Source organism: Camellia sinensis, chromosome 6, assembly GCF_055761805.1.
Source record: "Camellia sinensis isolate YWXY chromosome 6, ASM5576180v1, whole genome shotgun sequence".
NCBI classification, from domain to species: Eukaryota; Viridiplantae; Streptophyta; class Magnoliopsida; order Ericales; family Theaceae; genus Camellia; species Camellia sinensis.
The window spans coordinates 123,017,729-123,035,732 of NC_138966.1; the positions used below are offsets into that span (position 1 = coordinate 123,017,729).

Below are 18,004 nucleotides of genomic sequence, written 5' to 3' on the forward strand. Positions count from 1 at the left end.
TTTAGGGCATATTTCTGTTAATCGCTTACGGTCTTTGGTTTCTAGTGGACAGTTGGGTCATGTAATTCCGGATAATTTCGATTGTATCCCCTGTCAACTTGCCAAACAACCTGCTTTATCATTTAATAAAAGTACTTCAGTTTCCCTTGCACCTTTTGATCTTATCCATTCCGATATTTGGGGGCCCTCCCCTACTACTACTATGGGGGGATCCCGCTATTTTGTTGTCTTTATTGATGATTTTTCCCGGTTTACTTGGCTTTTTCTCATGAAAACTAGGTCTGAACTTAAACACATTTATTATAGATTTGCCCAAATGGTCCACACCCAATTTTCCAAAACCATCAAAATTTTTCGCTCTGACAATGCTATGGAATATCGGGATTCTGATTTCCTTTCCTTTCTTCAGCATCATGGTACACTGCCTCATCGTTCTTGTGCTGGCACGTCCCAGCAAAATGGCCGTGCTGAACGGAAACATAGGCATATTCTTGACACTACTCGCGCCCTTCTTCTCTCTTCTTCCTGCCCTGAAAACTTTTGGGGGGAAGCTGCCCTCACTGCTGTTTACACTATCAACTGTGCTCCTTCTCCTGTCATCCATAATCAAACTCCCTTTGAACGTCTGCATGGCACTCCCCCTCCTTACGCTAATCTCCGGGTTTTTGGCTCTGCCTGCTTTGTTCTACTTCAATCCCATGAACACACCAAGCTTGAACCTCGTTCTCGTCTTTGTTGCTTTCTTGGGTATGGAATTGAACATAAAGGCTTTCGCTGTTGGGATCCTCTCTCTAAACGTCTTCGTATCTCCCGCCATGTCGTTTTCTGGGAGCACCAAATGTTTTCCTCGCTATCCTCTTTTCACTTACCCGCACTCTCCACTACTGTCCTGTTTACTAATCCTTCTGTCGATCTTTTCTCTGCTGATTTTGATACAGGTTCCTCCTCCATCGAGACGCCCTTGCTCACTCCTGATCCTGTCCAGCCTGCTCTCCCTGAAGGTCTACCTCTTATTGCCACACCTCCTTCTCCATCGGTTCTTCCTCCCACCGATCCTCCTACGGGTCGACCACGCCGGGTCACTCAACCTCCTATCCATCTTCGTGATTATATTGTTGGATCTGCTGCCTTCTCTACTTATGAACCTACCTCCTATCGTGAGGCTTGTACTAATCCTCTTTGGCAGCAAGCTATGACCGATGAACTACAGGCCTTGGACAAAGCTCATACTTGGGATCTTGTTGATCTTCCTCCTGGCAAGACTGCCATTGGCTGCAAATGGGTTTACAAAATCAAAACACATTCTGATGGCTCTATTGAACGCTACAAAGCTCGTCTTGTTGCCAAGGGTTTCAACCAGGAATATGGTATTGATTATGAGGAGACATTCTCTCCTGTTGCTCGGCTAACCTCTGTTCGCAGTTTACTTGCTGTTGCCGCTGCTCGCCACTGGGGGCTCTTTCAGATGGATGTCAAAAATGCTTTCCTCAATGGTCATCTTATTGAGGAGGTCTACATGCAACCTCCACCTGGGTCCACTTTTCCCCCTCATCAGGTTTGCAAACTACAGCGTGCTCTCTATGGCCTCAAGCAAGCACCTCGTGCTTGGTTTGCTACGTTCAGTTCTACCATTCATGATTTTGGGTTCACCTCTAGCTCCTATGACTCTGCTCTTTTTATCCGGACTACTTCTCATGGTACCACTCTTCTTCTTCTGTATGTGGATGATATGATTATCACTGGTAATGATGAAGCTGGTATTCTCCACCTCAAACAGTTTCTCCACCACCAGTTTGAGATGAAGGACCTTGGTACTCTTAACTACTTCTTAGGCCTTGAAGTCTCTCATGATTCTACTGGTTCCTATTTGTCCCAGGCCAAATATGCATCCGATCTTCTGGCTCGTGCTGGTCTGACTGATTGCAAAACTACCTCTACTCCAGTTGATCCTCAGATTCGTCTCACTCCTCTCGATAGGACTCTTCTCTCTGATGCTACTCTTTATCGCCAACTCGTCGGCAGCCTTGTCTATCTCACAGTAACTCGTCCTGACATTGCCTATGCTGTTCACATTGTCAGTCAGTACATGTCGGCTCCTCGCACTCCCCACTATACTGCTCTACTCCGCATCCTTCGCTACCTCAAAGGCACTCTGTTCCATGGTCTTCACTTCTCTGCTTCCTCCTCTCTTGAACTGCGTGCCTTTTCCGATGCTGATTGGGCTGGGGATCCTACGGATCGACGCTCCACCACGGGATTCTGCTTCTTCTTAGGGGACTCTCTTCTTGCTTGGCGTAGCAAAAAACAATCCCTCACTGCCCGCTCTAGCACCGAAGCTGAATACCGAGCTCTTGCTGATACTACTCAGGAACTTCTCTGGCTTCGCTGGCTCCTTGCTGATATGGGTGTTTCTTCTTCTGATCCTACCCCTCTCTATTGTGACAATCAGAGTGCCATTCAGATTGCTCACAATGATGTTTTTCATGATCGCACCAAACATATTGAGATTGATTGTCATTTCATTCGCCAGCATGTTACCTGTGGTACTGTTCGTCTTCTCCCTATCGCTTCCGTCGATCAACCCGCTGATATCTTCACTAAGGCTCATCCTCCTGGCCGCTTCAATGATCTTGTTTCCAAACTCAACTTGGTTGATGCTTCCCCTCCTTGAGTTTGCGGGGGGATGTTAGTGTATATTAGTGTATCATTATGTAGTGCATTATCATGTTAGTGTAGCATTATGTTAGTGCATTATGTTAGTGTAGCATTATCATGTTAGTGTAGCATTATGTTAGTGCATTATGTTAGTGTAGCATTATGTTAGTGCATTATGTTAGTGTAGCATTATGTTATTGTTCATAGGCATCCAAGGCATCCTCTATAAATAGAGTGCCTTCTTTGTGTAATAGACATGTACAATTCATAGAAACAATTGTGCCTCTCTCTCTCTCTCTCTCTCTCTCTATTCGCTCATCTCTATCTTCTCTCACTTTCTCCAATTATTATTTCATTATGTATAACTGTAATATCATGTAAGAGTTTTCACATTATAATAACGGTTACTACGAGTTAGACTTGTTCTATATCCTCTCTCTAGGTCAACTAAGTTTGTAATATACTCCTTAGACAAATACTAATATGGATTAGTGGAAGACAAGAGTTGTTCCACTAAGCCAAGTCTACACTCGAGTCCATTTTTTTCATCACTGTCATATCTAAATGCGACTAGGCAACATGTGCAGGGAGTATTACAGGATTGAATTAATGAAAGTTAAGAATTGTCCACCTAATTTCATAAAAATTTTGACACTGTTTTGTATCACCTTGTAATTGGTTCTTTTATTGAGATAATAATTAAACAATTAATGAAAGAAAATTACATCTGGCTATGAAATCAATTGATATAAAAAGGTGTAAAAAAAACAAGTCACACATAATTGTCCTCCTAACCAGCTGTGCTCTAATGCCAGAATTGATTTGAATTTCTTTCTATTTATCTAGTTCTCTAATTTAGGGATAGTATTTGAATCTCAAGCTTATCTTTGTGATATAGGTCTAAAGGCTCTGCAAGATAAATGGACACCCTTTTCGTTTGTTCTTATATCACTAGTGACATAAATAAAAAATAAAAAAATTCATCAAACTCACTCTCTGTGTAATTCCTATTAAGTCTTATTAAAAATAAGTCATAATACAATCGTTGTTAAAAATAATTGTGACAATTTTTTACATATGTAGCTAAAAATCAACACTGAGTGTTTTTTTTTTATCATGATTTTTATAAATTATCACTAAAACTTACTATTAGTGATATTTTTCTGTGATGAATTTTTCAAACTATCGCTGAAAGTTAAAAATTAGTAACGTTTTTTTGTGACGATTTTTTTAAACTGTTGCTAAAACTTATAATTAGTGGCATTTTTTGTGACAAAATTTTCAAACTTTCGCTGAAGATTGACAATTAATGACATTTTTTAATAGTATATGATGAAAAATACTATTAATTATCATAGGACCTATAAAATAATAAATTCATTAATAGAAACTACACGGAAAATGTCTGGTAGCTTCAAGCTACCAGGCTCGAAATGGCTCGAGAGGAAGAGAGGGAGAGCGAGAGGGAGAGAAAGAGAAGGGAGGGAGAGGAAGAAGGTCGGCGTCCGAAGCTCCCCGCCCCGCCGTCGTCGCAGCTCCCGCCGTCGTCGTAGCTCCCGCCGCCGCCTCTGCTTCCTCCTCCGTCGCAGCCCCGCCACCGTCGTCTGCCCAGCCTCCCCTCCTCCTCAAACCGGTTTTTATGGCCCCCTCCCCTCCCTCCTCCTCCTCCTCCTCCGCCCTTCTCTTCTTCTCCCTTCTTCTTCTTCTTCTTCTTCATTCTGCAAAACCAGGAAAAAAAAAAAAAAAAAAAATCGACACCAAAACGACGTCGTTTTGGTGTCGAGTCGCGTTTCGAGCCGCGACATTCGAGCTACGTAGCATGATCGAAACTACACATAACTCTCCAAGAGTAAAAAGTTGAGACTTTAAATTAACTTTTTATTTTTGGTTAAACCATAACAGATGAGGATCAAATCTGAGATAGTAATCTCAAACTAAAAAATTATTTTCCAAACTAAAAAGTATATGGCTACGTGCAAGAATTCACTTACATTTATTTATTTGTTGCGATTTCAAATTTTCAGACGACGGCTGATATATGCAAAGATTTTATTATTTTATTTTCTCCTTTTACGTCACACAATAATATATAACTCTCCAATTTTTTTTTTTTTTTTTTTTTTTTTTTTTTTTTTTTGGGGTCAATGTGATCTCAAATTATTAGTAGACAGCTGGTAGATATAAAATTTAATTATTTAAATTTCATCTTTTACGTCACACAATAAATATTGGGATATTACACTGATTTTTAAAAAAAAAATATAACTAGTCTTATAATTTTAGTATAATTATATTTGATTTCTTTTAAGGTCTTAATTCATATAACACGTAATTTATTTTTTTTACCAATAATTTATTGATTATCTGGATAAAAAAATAATATTGTCATTTATTTTACACTTAGATGTAAACTCTTTTTTTTTTTTTTTTGTTATCCTTATATTTTTACACCATCTGTATTAGTTCTGCTTATTTTAGCCTTACTAAAGGAAGGTTAGTGGAATTACATCAAATTGTTGTGTCCTCTCTAAATGCGAGGGGAGGTTATTCTAAATATTATGTATAAATATGGAAAGTGTAACCTACCTTAAAAAATAATGATGGGTCTGCCCTATTATTTTTGGGAAAATTATCTATAGGTCCTGTTTGAAATATGTGTATACTATTTAATTCAATAACTTTTTGAGTAGACCTAAAAGTCCTACACGTTTATCCCTCTCTCTCTCTACTTTTTGTCTCATACTTTACGTTTTCCTCTCACTTTTTTTTTTCTGTGTTTTCTTTTCCTTCTGTTTGTCATGTCCGACGACCGGTGATGACACTTTCCTTATTATCTTTCTCTTTCTAATATATAGTTATCAGTGACCGACGATTACCATTGATTGGAGTTCACCAGCAACCAGCAACCACCGACATCAACTCGTGACTTCATCCTTACCAACAACGAAGAAGATGAGATCTATATCAGATTTGAGTAGATCTACATGAGATCCGACTAGATCTAAACCAAAAATAGTTGCCGGAGTACAATATTCTTTCTAAATCTATTCTTTTCTTCGATTTCTCAATTTTTCTACTTTTTCTCTATTACACACGTATATTTTCCTGTTTTATTAGAGAAAAATTTCAAGTTCTGAATAAGTTGTTTTTAAGTCAGGCGGTGGAAACTGTAAAATTTTACAGTTTTAACTTTTTTGGTGCTAAAATGAATCATCCTTTAAAATTATAAAATTTTATAGTTTCATAATATGTTTTCCAGCTTAATAGAATAATGCTTTAAAACTATAATATTTTACAGTTTCAAAACTTACTTTTTAGTTTTATCAATATTACAGATTATTTGTTTAAACCCTACAAAAATTGAAAAATAATATATACTTTTTCCCATTGTTGTTTGTTGTTGTTTTTATGTTTTTTAACTATAATTTCTTCATTTATTCTTTTTTTTTTTTTTTTTTTTTTTTTCGGGACAATATTCTGAATATTTCAGTGAGTCTCTGGTGATGTTCTTGACTTTTTCCAATGACGTTCAAAACACTTCGGCGAACTTCCGGCGATGCTCAAAATACTCCGGTAAACTTTCTGTGATGCTTCGGCGACTTCTCGGCGATGTTGAATATTCCGGCGAGTCTTCGGTGAGTCTAACGAAAGTCGTTGGATGTAGCAGCATTTTTAAAGTTATATATATATATATATATAAAAAGAGTTGTTGGTAACAATTAAAAATATGTATGACTAATTGGTGCAAGTATTTTGTTTTGGAATTAGATAGATTTTAAACTTTCTGTATGAGACTTATTGGCAAGTGCCCCATTATTTTTCTAGATATAATAGTTTCTACATGTAAGCTGAAATTAATAAATATTATTTTCTTTCTTATTATATTAATCAGAGTGAAGGTTTAGTAGGTTTTATATTACATGCAAAAATGTTACCAACACTTATATATGAGCCGGCCAGGGGATCTAATTGGTATACCTCTCAACTTTTAGGATGATAGATGGAAACTAATATACACTTGCATAATCACAATTATTTATTTATTTATAATAATATTTTAAGTTACATTTGGATTTTAATTTTATGAAACAAAATGAAAAGAGAAAAGAAAAGTAGTAGATAATATATGACTAACTTTTTCCACATATTCCTTTTCTTTTCTTCTATATATCTTTTTTAGTAACAAATTTAAAATTCAATCACAATATTAAAGTACAATAACACAGTACACCTCCAATTTACCAAAAGCCAATTAAGCTAGCAATTAACAATTTCAAACTTCATATACCTTATTAAGATGTCAATTGTTTGAATCTTTCTTTTTTTACTTGATGCATTGAACAGAAATAAATAAAACTTTAATATATCATAAGGAGAAGTGAAAACTTATGCAAACTTCGAAGATATTAGTAGTGGATAAACTATGCTACGTATGATAAGTTGACTATAAATACTGTGGTGCAAGCCAATGAGGTTTATTTCTTTATTTATATAAATACATACATATGAAATATATATATAGTTGAGGATGTGCACATACATGTCATATAGAGGCACCTTCCTGGAAGGTAATTTACACAACGTGTACAACTTGTGCCCTTTGCAAGCCTCCCACGTGCCTATTGGTAGGTTCCATGTGTCCACAACCACAACGAGTTGGCCTGAGCGATTTTTAAGAAGATGGTTATAATTAATTTTTTGGTTAAAAATTACTTATAAGTTATTTTTTGTGAGAGAAGGAAGTGAGTTATAATTTGAAAAGTAGATTACAACCCACTTCCCAAAAGACCCCAAAGATTGCTAGTGGTCAAGACTTCAACCATGTGATGCATTTCTTGGGATGTGATTGAGACCCCTCCCATCACCACCCCCACCACCCCCTCCCCACACATGTGGCGGGTGGTGATTGGAGGAGAAAGAAAAAAAAGAAAAAAAAAAAAACTGGTCAATCAGAAAGAGAGGAGGTCAAAGGGGTAGGGAAAAGGGGTCCGGATCATTTTTCGCATTTCTTTTATGCTATATTTAAGTGGGAGATTTAGAAGTAAATAAATATATATATATATATAATTAAATAAAATATAAATATATTTTATTTATTTATTTATTTATTTTTTAAATCCCTTCTTAAATCTTTCCATCAAACACAATTGAAACTTTTCAACCGGAAACAATTTCTTAACGTTAGTATATATAGGTCCCGTTTGGTAGAGCTGTGGGAAAGTGATTATAGCTTATAACTGTGAACATAAGCTGATTTTTGACTTATAAATTAAGTTTTTCCTCCCCCACTCAAATAATAAGTTGATTTTTGACTTACAAAAAGTTATAAGTTGTATTGTTAAACTAAACCAAACACATCAAAATAGCTTAAATTAAGCTAAAAACTGAAATAAGCTGGAAATAACCCCTACCAAACAGAGCCATAGGATTTTACCATGGCTTTAACTCCTGTTAGTGGATGGTATGAACTTAGTGTGTTTGGTATAAATTTTTTGGATTAAATTTTTAAAAAATTGAGTTTTTTGATTTTCGTGTTTTTTTTTTTAGTAAATATTTTTAAAATTTTAAACTTTTTTTTTTACTTTTTTAGATGCACTATGCACTTTACTTAGATGAATCTAAAAAGTAAAAAAATTGTGAAAAAATATTTTAAAAAATTAATAAATACATAAAAATACAAAAAATGTACTGAATTCTCGTATTTTTTTTTTTATTTTTGGTATTTAGTGAATTTTTAAAATATTTTTTTTACAAATTTTTTACTTTTTAGGTATATTTATGTTAGGTATGTCTAAAAGTTAAAAAAATTGCTTAAAATATTAAAAAAATTCAATAAAAAGCAAAAAAATACGAAAAACAAGAAAGTAGAATTTTTTGAAAAGTGTTTTTGAAAAACCCTAACCAAGCAAAGTGGTATATCGAGTTTTTTTTTTTTTTTTTTAAAAAAAGAATTACATTAATAGTTCTTATAGTTTGGAATTTGTATTACTTTAGTTCCTGACTTTTTAATTGTAATACATTTGATCCTAAATTTTGAATATTTTTTCAAATAAGGATAATCAAAGATGTTTCCTTTACAAACGAAAAGTTCTTCATTTCAAGGGTAAAGTTGTCATGTAACTTATTTTGTGTTGGTTAACTTATATGTTATTTGAAATACAATGGCTTTTTTTTAATACATAATGCCGACACTTTATAAAGTTCTATTTAGTTCAGTTTTTAGAATTTATTTTCAGAAAATTTTTCTAATAACTAAAAATTAAATTGGTGATTTTTTTTTTTAAAACACATCATTTTTATATAATTTTATCTTTGGGAAAATTGGTCTAAGGTCCCTATCCAACTTTTAGTATGAGGAGAGATCCACAATAATATTTTCTGGTGTCTAAAGTCCCTCAATGTTAGTTTAGTTTATAAAATACCTATTTTACCCTTTTGTATATTATACGTGGTTTTCAATTTTGGAATCTGAAGATTACGTTACTATTTTTATGGAAGATTACTTTGTGATGAACTTGGCGATCGATGGAGATTTCGATGATGCAAATTTCGTGGAAATTTTATAGGAATTTTGTAGTCGTATAGTAGTTGAGTTTCGTTGATCGTGTAGAAGTTGAAGTCGTGTTGAAGCTCGAATTTCCAGTAGAGCTGAATTAGGTAAGTTTAATAATCAGTTTAAGTTTTTTATTTTTCATTTGATTTGTATATATGGACTCCGATTTCAAATAAGTTTTTGTACAGTTTATTTTGAATTAGGTTTTTATTTTCAGTTTTGATCAAAGTGATAGAAAAGCCAGCTTAGTGAATTATTTTTTGATTTTTGAAGTTGATTTTTCATTCTTTGTTATTGACAATGGAGTTGATTTTTCATTCTGTGTTACATGTTTATCAATGATAAGTTTTGTTCTTCGTGTTTGGAGACCGGCTTTGTTTTTCTTCACTGTCTTAAGTTTTGTGCTCTGTTTTTTTCATTTATTCTGCACTTTTCATTTTTCTACACTTTGCTTTGTATTCCAGAGAAAATTATATGTTCATATTCCAGAGAAAATTGTATGTTTATATTCCAGAGAAATTTCTCTGCATTCTGATTTGAGTCCAATAATGCACAATCACACAGAGAAAATTATAAGCTTGTAGTCCAGTGAAAATCACAGAGAAGCTTATAATTTGATAACTGATCTTCTGTGTGATTTTTGTCTATGATTGTGTTTAATAGTTAGCATTGAGTATCTCTGTGATTTTCTCTAGATTCATTAATTCTTCTGTAATTTTGTTTTTGTTATCTTGAAGGTGAATTTAAGTTTGTAAATTTCTCTGGACTTTTATTTGAGTCCAGAGAACATTACAAGGTAGGTATTATAATCCAGAGAAAATTATAATCATTAGAAATTTTTCTAGACTTTTATGTTGTTCTTGTGAAGTATTTTTATATTGAACAAGTTATTTTTGGTATTTTTTGTTTTAGTTTAGATGGACAGTACATTGTTGTTGCTGTGCAAATATGGGAATGATATTATTATCATTAATGTTTCATGTGAATTGAATTGATGATGCTATGATTTTACTTACATTGAGTAAGAGACCAGCTGGGAGGCCAAAGAAGAACAAAATTGCTTCTACTGAAGAGTTTAAAAGGGTGATTAAGTGTAGTCGATGTGATAGGATTGATCGCCATAATAAGAGGACATGCAAGGAACCTTTGTTAAATAGTTGAGGATATTACATTTATTGATTGAATAATACATTTGAGAATTACTTTGTGTATTTTGTTTTGTGAAATGTACTTTTTGGACAGTGCATATATAATACCAATCAAATTCATCCAGATAAATTTTTTAATAGCAGTGAAAATTACTTTTTATGTTGCGTTTTTAGAAACATACTTTGGGAGTGCCTTTATAATACCAATCAAATTGATCCAGAGAAATTTTCCTATAGCAGAGAAATTTGCTATGTGCATTGTGTTTGTTGAAATGTGCATTGCGTTTTGTGAGGTCAAATTCATCCAGTGAAATTTGTCAATAGTAGAGAAATTTGTGAGGTCAAATTCATCCAAAGAAATTTACTATGTGCATTGTGGCAAATTTATACAGAGAAATTTGCCAGTAACAGAGGAAATTACTTTGTGCACTATGTTTTGTAAGGTCAAATTCATCTAGAGAAATTTGTGAGGTGAAATTCATCCAGAGAAATTTACTATGTGCATTGTGGCAAATTCATCTAGAGAAATTTGCCACTAGCAGAGAAAATTACTTTCTGCACTATGTTTTGTGAGGTCAAATTCATCCAGAGAAATTTGCTAATAGTGCACTGTGTTTTGTGTGCTCAAATTCATCTAGAGAAATTTGCCAATAGCAGAGAAAACTACAATGTGCATTGTGTTTTTTGAATTTGATGATTGTTTCGTACCAACACAGTGCATTACAAATTACATGATCATATAGGCACCCTTTTGGCACGATACGAGTTAAATTTTTCTGTGAAATTCTGGTAACTTCATACAAGAAAAATTTCTTTAGACAATTTTCTTTGCGTGGATTGTGTTGATAATCACCACTAAATATGCATTATAAAAAAAAATATTTAACCATTGATAGTTATAAAATTTACATTAGTTAAAACAATATATATACATATATGTCAAAAACATCATTTCTTCAATGTACGAAAAAAAAAATTGAAGGGTCATTCCTTATTACATTGTGTACATTGTCTTCATTTCACTAGTATGCTTTCACTATTATACTTTTAGTTCTTCTTTTGGTGATATTTCAATTGGTTCTGTCCATGACCGGCCAATTTCGGTCGCAAATCTCTTTATGATTTTCCGTCCTCGTGAACTTTACGTCTTGTTTTGACAATGTTGAGCTGATAGGTTCATGATTGCTATATTGTCTCATTATGTAGCAAATGAAGAGGCCACAATCCACACTGCATACAAATTATAGGTATAGTTAGTTTTAAGAAATATTCAAATTAGATTATCTTATTTATAGAGTTTATGTTTCTTACTTGGTGTTTATGGTGTTTTGCTGCTTTTACGTTTCGTCATTTTTAGACAATGAAAACATAAAGATGTCAACATTAAATCCCAGAGAAATTTATAGACAACAAGAGAAAATGGAACATAACAAACACACACAAAGGAGAAAAGTGATGTAGCTGGAGAAAATTCAAGAATGGAACAAACCAAACATATACCAGAGAAAATACACATGGCAAGCCAGGAGAAATTACATATATGCCAGAGAAAATTAACAAGGCAAGCTAGAGAAAATATGCATTCCATAATATAAAAATCCCAGAGAAATTTACAGACAACCAAAGAAAATAGAACATGACAGACACACACAAAGGAGAAAAATGATGTGGCCATAGAAAATTCAAGTGTGGAACAAAATAAACATATCAGAGAAAATTACACATGGTAAGCCAGAAAATATTACATATATGCCAAAGAAAATTAAACAAGGCAAACTAGAGAAAATGTCATTCCATAATATGAAAATGCCAGAGAAATTTATAGACAACCAGAGAAAATTGAACATAACAGACACACACAAATGAGAAAAGTGATGTGGCCAGAGAAAATTCAAGAATGGAACAAAATAAACATACCAAAGAAAATTACACATGGTAAGCTAGAGAAAATTAAACACGTGTGTATTCCATAATATGAAAATGCCAGAGAAATTTACAAACAACTAGAGAAAATGGAACATGACAGAACCACAGAAAAGAGAAAAGTGATGTGGCCATAGAAAATTTAAGAATGGAACAAAATAAACATACCAGAGAAAATTACACATGGCAAGCCAGAGAAAATTACATATATGACAGAGAAAATTAAACATGGCAAGCCAAAAAAAATATGAATTCCATAATATGAAAATGCCAGAGAAATTTACAGAAAACCAGAGAAAAATATAGAATAACCAGAAACAAATGGGGGAATAAACATGCCAGAGAAAATTCAAAGAAAACACATAGATCAAGCAAATACCAGAGAAATTCAAATGACAGAGAAATTTACAGACAAAATCACACAAACATCTTCAAGAATAAGTTCGAAACTTAGAGAAATAACATTTTTCAAATTCATGTAGGTTTTTATTACGAAATTGAAATCCTAATTAATGGAAGGCTAGTCAACTGTGTTTCGGAGAAAAACTAGTTGGATTGGAGAAAACTTACCAGAGTGATGATGAAAACCCTAATTTCGAACTGAAATGGCTTGAGATGAAGATGCAATGAGATGAAGATGAACTGAGATGACGATGAACAATGAAAACGGGTCAGAGAAATTTGTGAGGAACGAATTGAAAAGAGTTTGGCAGAAGATAATGAAACCGTAATGGCGACAGTGAAGATGATAGTGAAACCCTAATTCTCATGTTCTCTTACTCATGAAAATGGTTGGATGTTTGGAATGAATTGAGTCGTCGGAATGCAATCGAGTTGAGCATTCTATGTTGATCTGTGAAGGATATTTTGATCCAAGAAAAAATTAAAAACGCGCCTGTCGTTAGTGAAGGACCTGGGACATCATTCATATTTTTGGTGTCCTTTATGCTATAAATTACTCTTATTAGGGACCTTAAAAAAAATTCCCCTTTATCTTTTGGGAGGGTAGAAATAATTTTTTTAAATTATTGTTTTTGATATTTATTTTCGTTAAATTAATTTCTATTTAAAAAAAATCTAAAAATAGTATCAAAAAAAAAAAAAAAAACTGAAGTCAAATATGATGACAACTTTGATATTATTATTAAACCAATCCATTAAATAAATAAAAAATCCAAAACTAAAAATATTTCATATATTAAACGTATCGATTACATATTAAAAACCTAATAACTATTCATTACATGATAATTATTCAAAAATATCTGTTAACAACGAAAACAGCCATCTATTACATCATCCAAAAATATTAACAAAAACAACCACCTATTACATAATCATTATCCAAACACATACTAAAAATTAATTTGGTAAAAAAATAATAAAAAATGTAATAGATTTATTATTTTTATATAATTTTATTTTTGGTGGATAAAAAGTTTTAAAATATTTTTTTCACATTTATCTTTGTCAAATTAGTTTATACTTTAGTAAATTGATAACTTTATCTTTAAAATTAAGTATTTTTCATTTGCAAAGGAAACGACGTCTTTAATTGTCATTATTTGAAATAAGAATCAAAATTCAGAATAAAATATATTACAAATAAAAGATCATAAACTAAAATGATACAAGTTCTAAACTATAGGAACTGTTAATATAATTCGCTCCAAAAAAAAAATAGTGATTAATGGGGGTATAAGAAGAGAAGTTCTCATTTAATTAATTAATTAATGAGGCACCATTTAGAATTTGTCAATTTCTCCCCATCAATGGCGAGGCTAGATAAATAAAACAATATGCTTTCTTTTTTTCTTTTTGATAATCAGATGTCTGGACTAATTTACACACACTTCAATTAATTTTAAGATCTATGCAAAGCGCCACCTCCACATGATTTGGGCAAATATCGGGTGGAGTCCACGGGCGTAGTGCAAAGAAGTTGATAGCACCTAGTGGGGTTGAACCTAAGACCTGAAGGAAGTACACTCCTAAACCACAAGTTGCATCCAATAAGCCAACTCAGCATACCTAATCGTGGAGTTGACAACTGAATTTGTAATATAAAATTACACCAAAAAAACAAAACAAATACAAGAACAAAGAAAAAGAAAAAGAAATCTGCGAACACTTCAATGGTGGTTGAAGTAAAAAACAAGAATTTAAATATCTTTTTTCAATAGAAGAAAAGTAAAACATAAAATGCGAATATAAGTGATACTGACAATGGATAAGAAATGGTTTGATGCATGTTAATCAGTTTACTTATATAGTGCATCCTGTCACGAGTTAAGGCTTTGTTTGAAACCAGATTATTTTATTAATTTTTTATAAAAAGATATATAAAAAAATAAAGAGAGTGATATAATAATTTATAGTGACTTCTTGACTTTGTGACTAAAATTGAAGGTTATCAAACGAAACCTAAATCAAGCCTTAAGTTCTAAATGAGATTGATTACATAAATCTTTTTTCTACTTTCAACTCTATCAATGACAATTTCATTAGTTAAATTAAAAAGATTATTTTGGTGACGGAGCTTCATTGAGAACCCCACCCCAATCTAAAAAAGAAAAATTCAAAGCATGCTAAGTGACGAGGCTTTTAATACATTCACTATAATATACAAGAATTTTGGAGATTAATTTTTTTTTATCTTTGAAAGTAAAAAATTTATTGCAAAAAAATTAATAGACTAATTAGTGTCGTCACTAAAAAGTCATCTTTAAAAAGTTGTTTTTTAAAAAAGGAATTTTAAAAATATCCCCAATAAATACACATTTAAAGACAACATTTCATGCAAAAAATATTTGCTTTTTTTGACGAAAAGTTTAATTCCAAAATAATAATAATCCGTCACTAATACTACTAAAAGCTACACAATACATATGCAAGTACGTAATGGGTTTATCTTGTTAATGATGAAACTTGAAAAATGCCATATATAAATAGCAATAATATAGAATGAATCACAAAATCAATCACGGAAAATGCACTGGAAACTGAAATTAAATTTATAGAGGGGTCCACGTTTGAAACAAATATTAGCTTGCCACGGTACTTTTTGTGATTCATTATTTGTTTTAATTATATGCTCTTAGCATTGGTGACACATAAACGGATTTGTCATGTGATTTTCTTATCACTAGATATAAACCGTGTTTATTTATTTATTGACATTAACTCTACTAGCTATGTATCTAATAATAAAAAAATCATAAAAATTCGTTTATGTATAACTTCACTTATATGTTTCTATTAGAAAAGTATGAATAAAATCAATGGATTATAGGTTTGACATTACATTTATTCATTTTTATTTCTGATAGTGCGCGCGTTACAATTGTTGTTATATTGGTTAATTTAAAAACTCATCTATTTTATGCAAAAGCTTGGAATATAATTTAGAATGAGTTTTGGTCCCCAAATTGACAGAAATCAATAATAAAAAAATAATAAAAACAAAAACAAAAACAAAAGGATTCAGGAGGAGGATATCCATTGGGAAACCCAAAAAACAATAATAATAATAAAAAATGAAGGGTATCGAGTATGCTATGTTTAAAGAAATAGTTCATTAGATGAAAGTAGTAATCCGAGTCATCATTTCAGTTATGAGAACTAAAAAAAATCACTATCACGATGACCATTTGTACTGCAATTAGCAACCACTACTATTAAAATAGCAAATGATTATTTATTTAGTCATCCATCATCAACTACTTATAAAAAAATTTAAAAAAAAAAAAAAAACTAATCTTGTCTTCCAATTTATTGGAATTTTTTTCCCTTCAAGTACTATGCAAATTAAAAGTGGGTTAAAACACACGATTAGGTGTATAGTTTGCTTAAGCATAATTACAAAAGCATTTCTAACTAAAAGTCGGTACTTAGCGAGTAAAGTATGGGTTATTTAACATCAATGAAAAGTTCCCCTAACTAATATGTTTGAATTTTGCATCACAACTATCCCTACCCAACATATTCTTTGGTCCCATTTGATTGACGGTTTTACTTGCGTATCCAAACAAGATAAAAATATCCCAACATGAAATACTGCTTTGTTCTCTTTCACTAGATAAAACCTAAGCAAAATGACTACGTACTCGAGCAAAAGAAGAATATCTCAAAAGGAAATGTTGCTTTTTGAAAAGAAAAGACTTTGCACAATAAATGCATGTTGAAGCATTTTCATCAAATTATATCTAGATCTAGATGTCCTGAATATCAAATAAAAACACTATGCTTGGACTTTCTTTATGAGGGTAAGCAGATTAAATTCATTTTAATTTAATGTATTTTGTAGTTTAGTACAATATAATGTAGATTTTATGAGATGAATTAGGAAATACAAACAAATTATAAGGTGGGTTAGTGAGCAGTTAGTGTTTAAATTAGTTTAATTGTGTGTTTGGTATGGGTTAGTCGGCCTTGATCCATTCATCAATTAGGAAAGGTTTGCTTTGAGGGTAAAATACAACAATAATCCTACAAGCACAAAAAAATGAATTGATTTATATTCATTTTGAGTGTAGTTTAGTTGGACACTGTACCCAAACAAATCAAGGCCACATTTCTTTGATTTTTTTTTTCATCAGTTAACTCTAGCAATTTCTGAAAGCTAAAAATATTATCCAATCTTTAATTCTAATGTAGTGTTTGGTTTGCTTGGATAAAATAGAATGGAATGAATTGTTTTTTCTTAACTTGACTATTCACTTATAGTGGTGAATTTATATGTGATACATTTTCATCATATTTTTAGTGAATCAATTGGAATAATTATCCAATTCCACTTCATTTTAGTCATCCAAACATAGATTAAATATTTTTGGGAATGAAAAATTTATGAATTACTATAATAAAAAAATAAAAAAATGTGTAAGCAAGAAATATAAAACACACACACACACAAAAAAAAAATATATATATTTAGTTAAAAAAATAATTTGTATACTACAAGGACAAAAAATATAATTTACCTTGATTAAAATTTGAACCGACCCTCATTGTGTTTTTAATTGTTGGAAAATATTATTCCATAAACTGCCAAATGGAATGGCTTCAAGCCAATCATAAATTTTATGTGAAGTTTGAACGAAGTTGTAATCTTAGAGTAAATCATTTCCTTAGCTATTTTGTAGCCCAAACCAATGCAAAACACCATTCATCAAACCCCTCAGTCTCGTCGATATTAAATCTGGTATTTAAAATAATAATAATAATAATAATATAAAGAAATAGAATAGAAAAAAAAAATTGTTGGAGAATGTATTTGTAAAGATGACTAGCTAAAATAATAGAAAAGTAGATTTTTAGTCAAAATCTAGCTAAAAATTTAACAAATTTGATGAAACTGCTCAAAAAAAAAAAAAAAAAAAAAAAAAATTCCATGAAGTGTCAAGTATATCCTCTCCTTTTCAGTAATAAGACATCCTTGGAGTTGATTTTGTGCCTTGTGTTCTCACAAAAATACTATCAATCATGAAAATGTACTTTGAATCTTATTCTAAAAGTGATTGTGCGATATAAAATTTTTTTTATTAGAAAAAAAGTAGACTTATTTGATGAAATCAGCACATGTTATATATGAAATTACATCAATAAAGTGGGTAAGAGCAAAAAACATCATAGTAAAGTTTCATAATCCCAATTAGATTGACATTAAAAAAATCACTTAATCATATACTAACTCAAGCTAAAAGAGTTGGCCAGGGACCGACAC

At 31.8% G+C, this 18,004-nt stretch overlaps 1 long non-coding RNA gene across 1 annotated transcript; it reads left to right on the top strand.

The window, feature by feature from the left end:
* The first annotated feature begins 4,756 nt into the window (after positions 1–4,756).
* LOC145792861 (uncharacterized) lies at positions 4,757–6,547 on the top strand. Its single transcript, XR_014332969.1, has 2 exons — positions 4,757–5,679; positions 6,146–6,547. It is a non-coding gene; the product is annotated as an uncharacterized LOC145792861 (long non-coding RNA).
* The last annotated feature ends 11,457 nt before the right edge of the window (positions 6,548–18,004 follow it).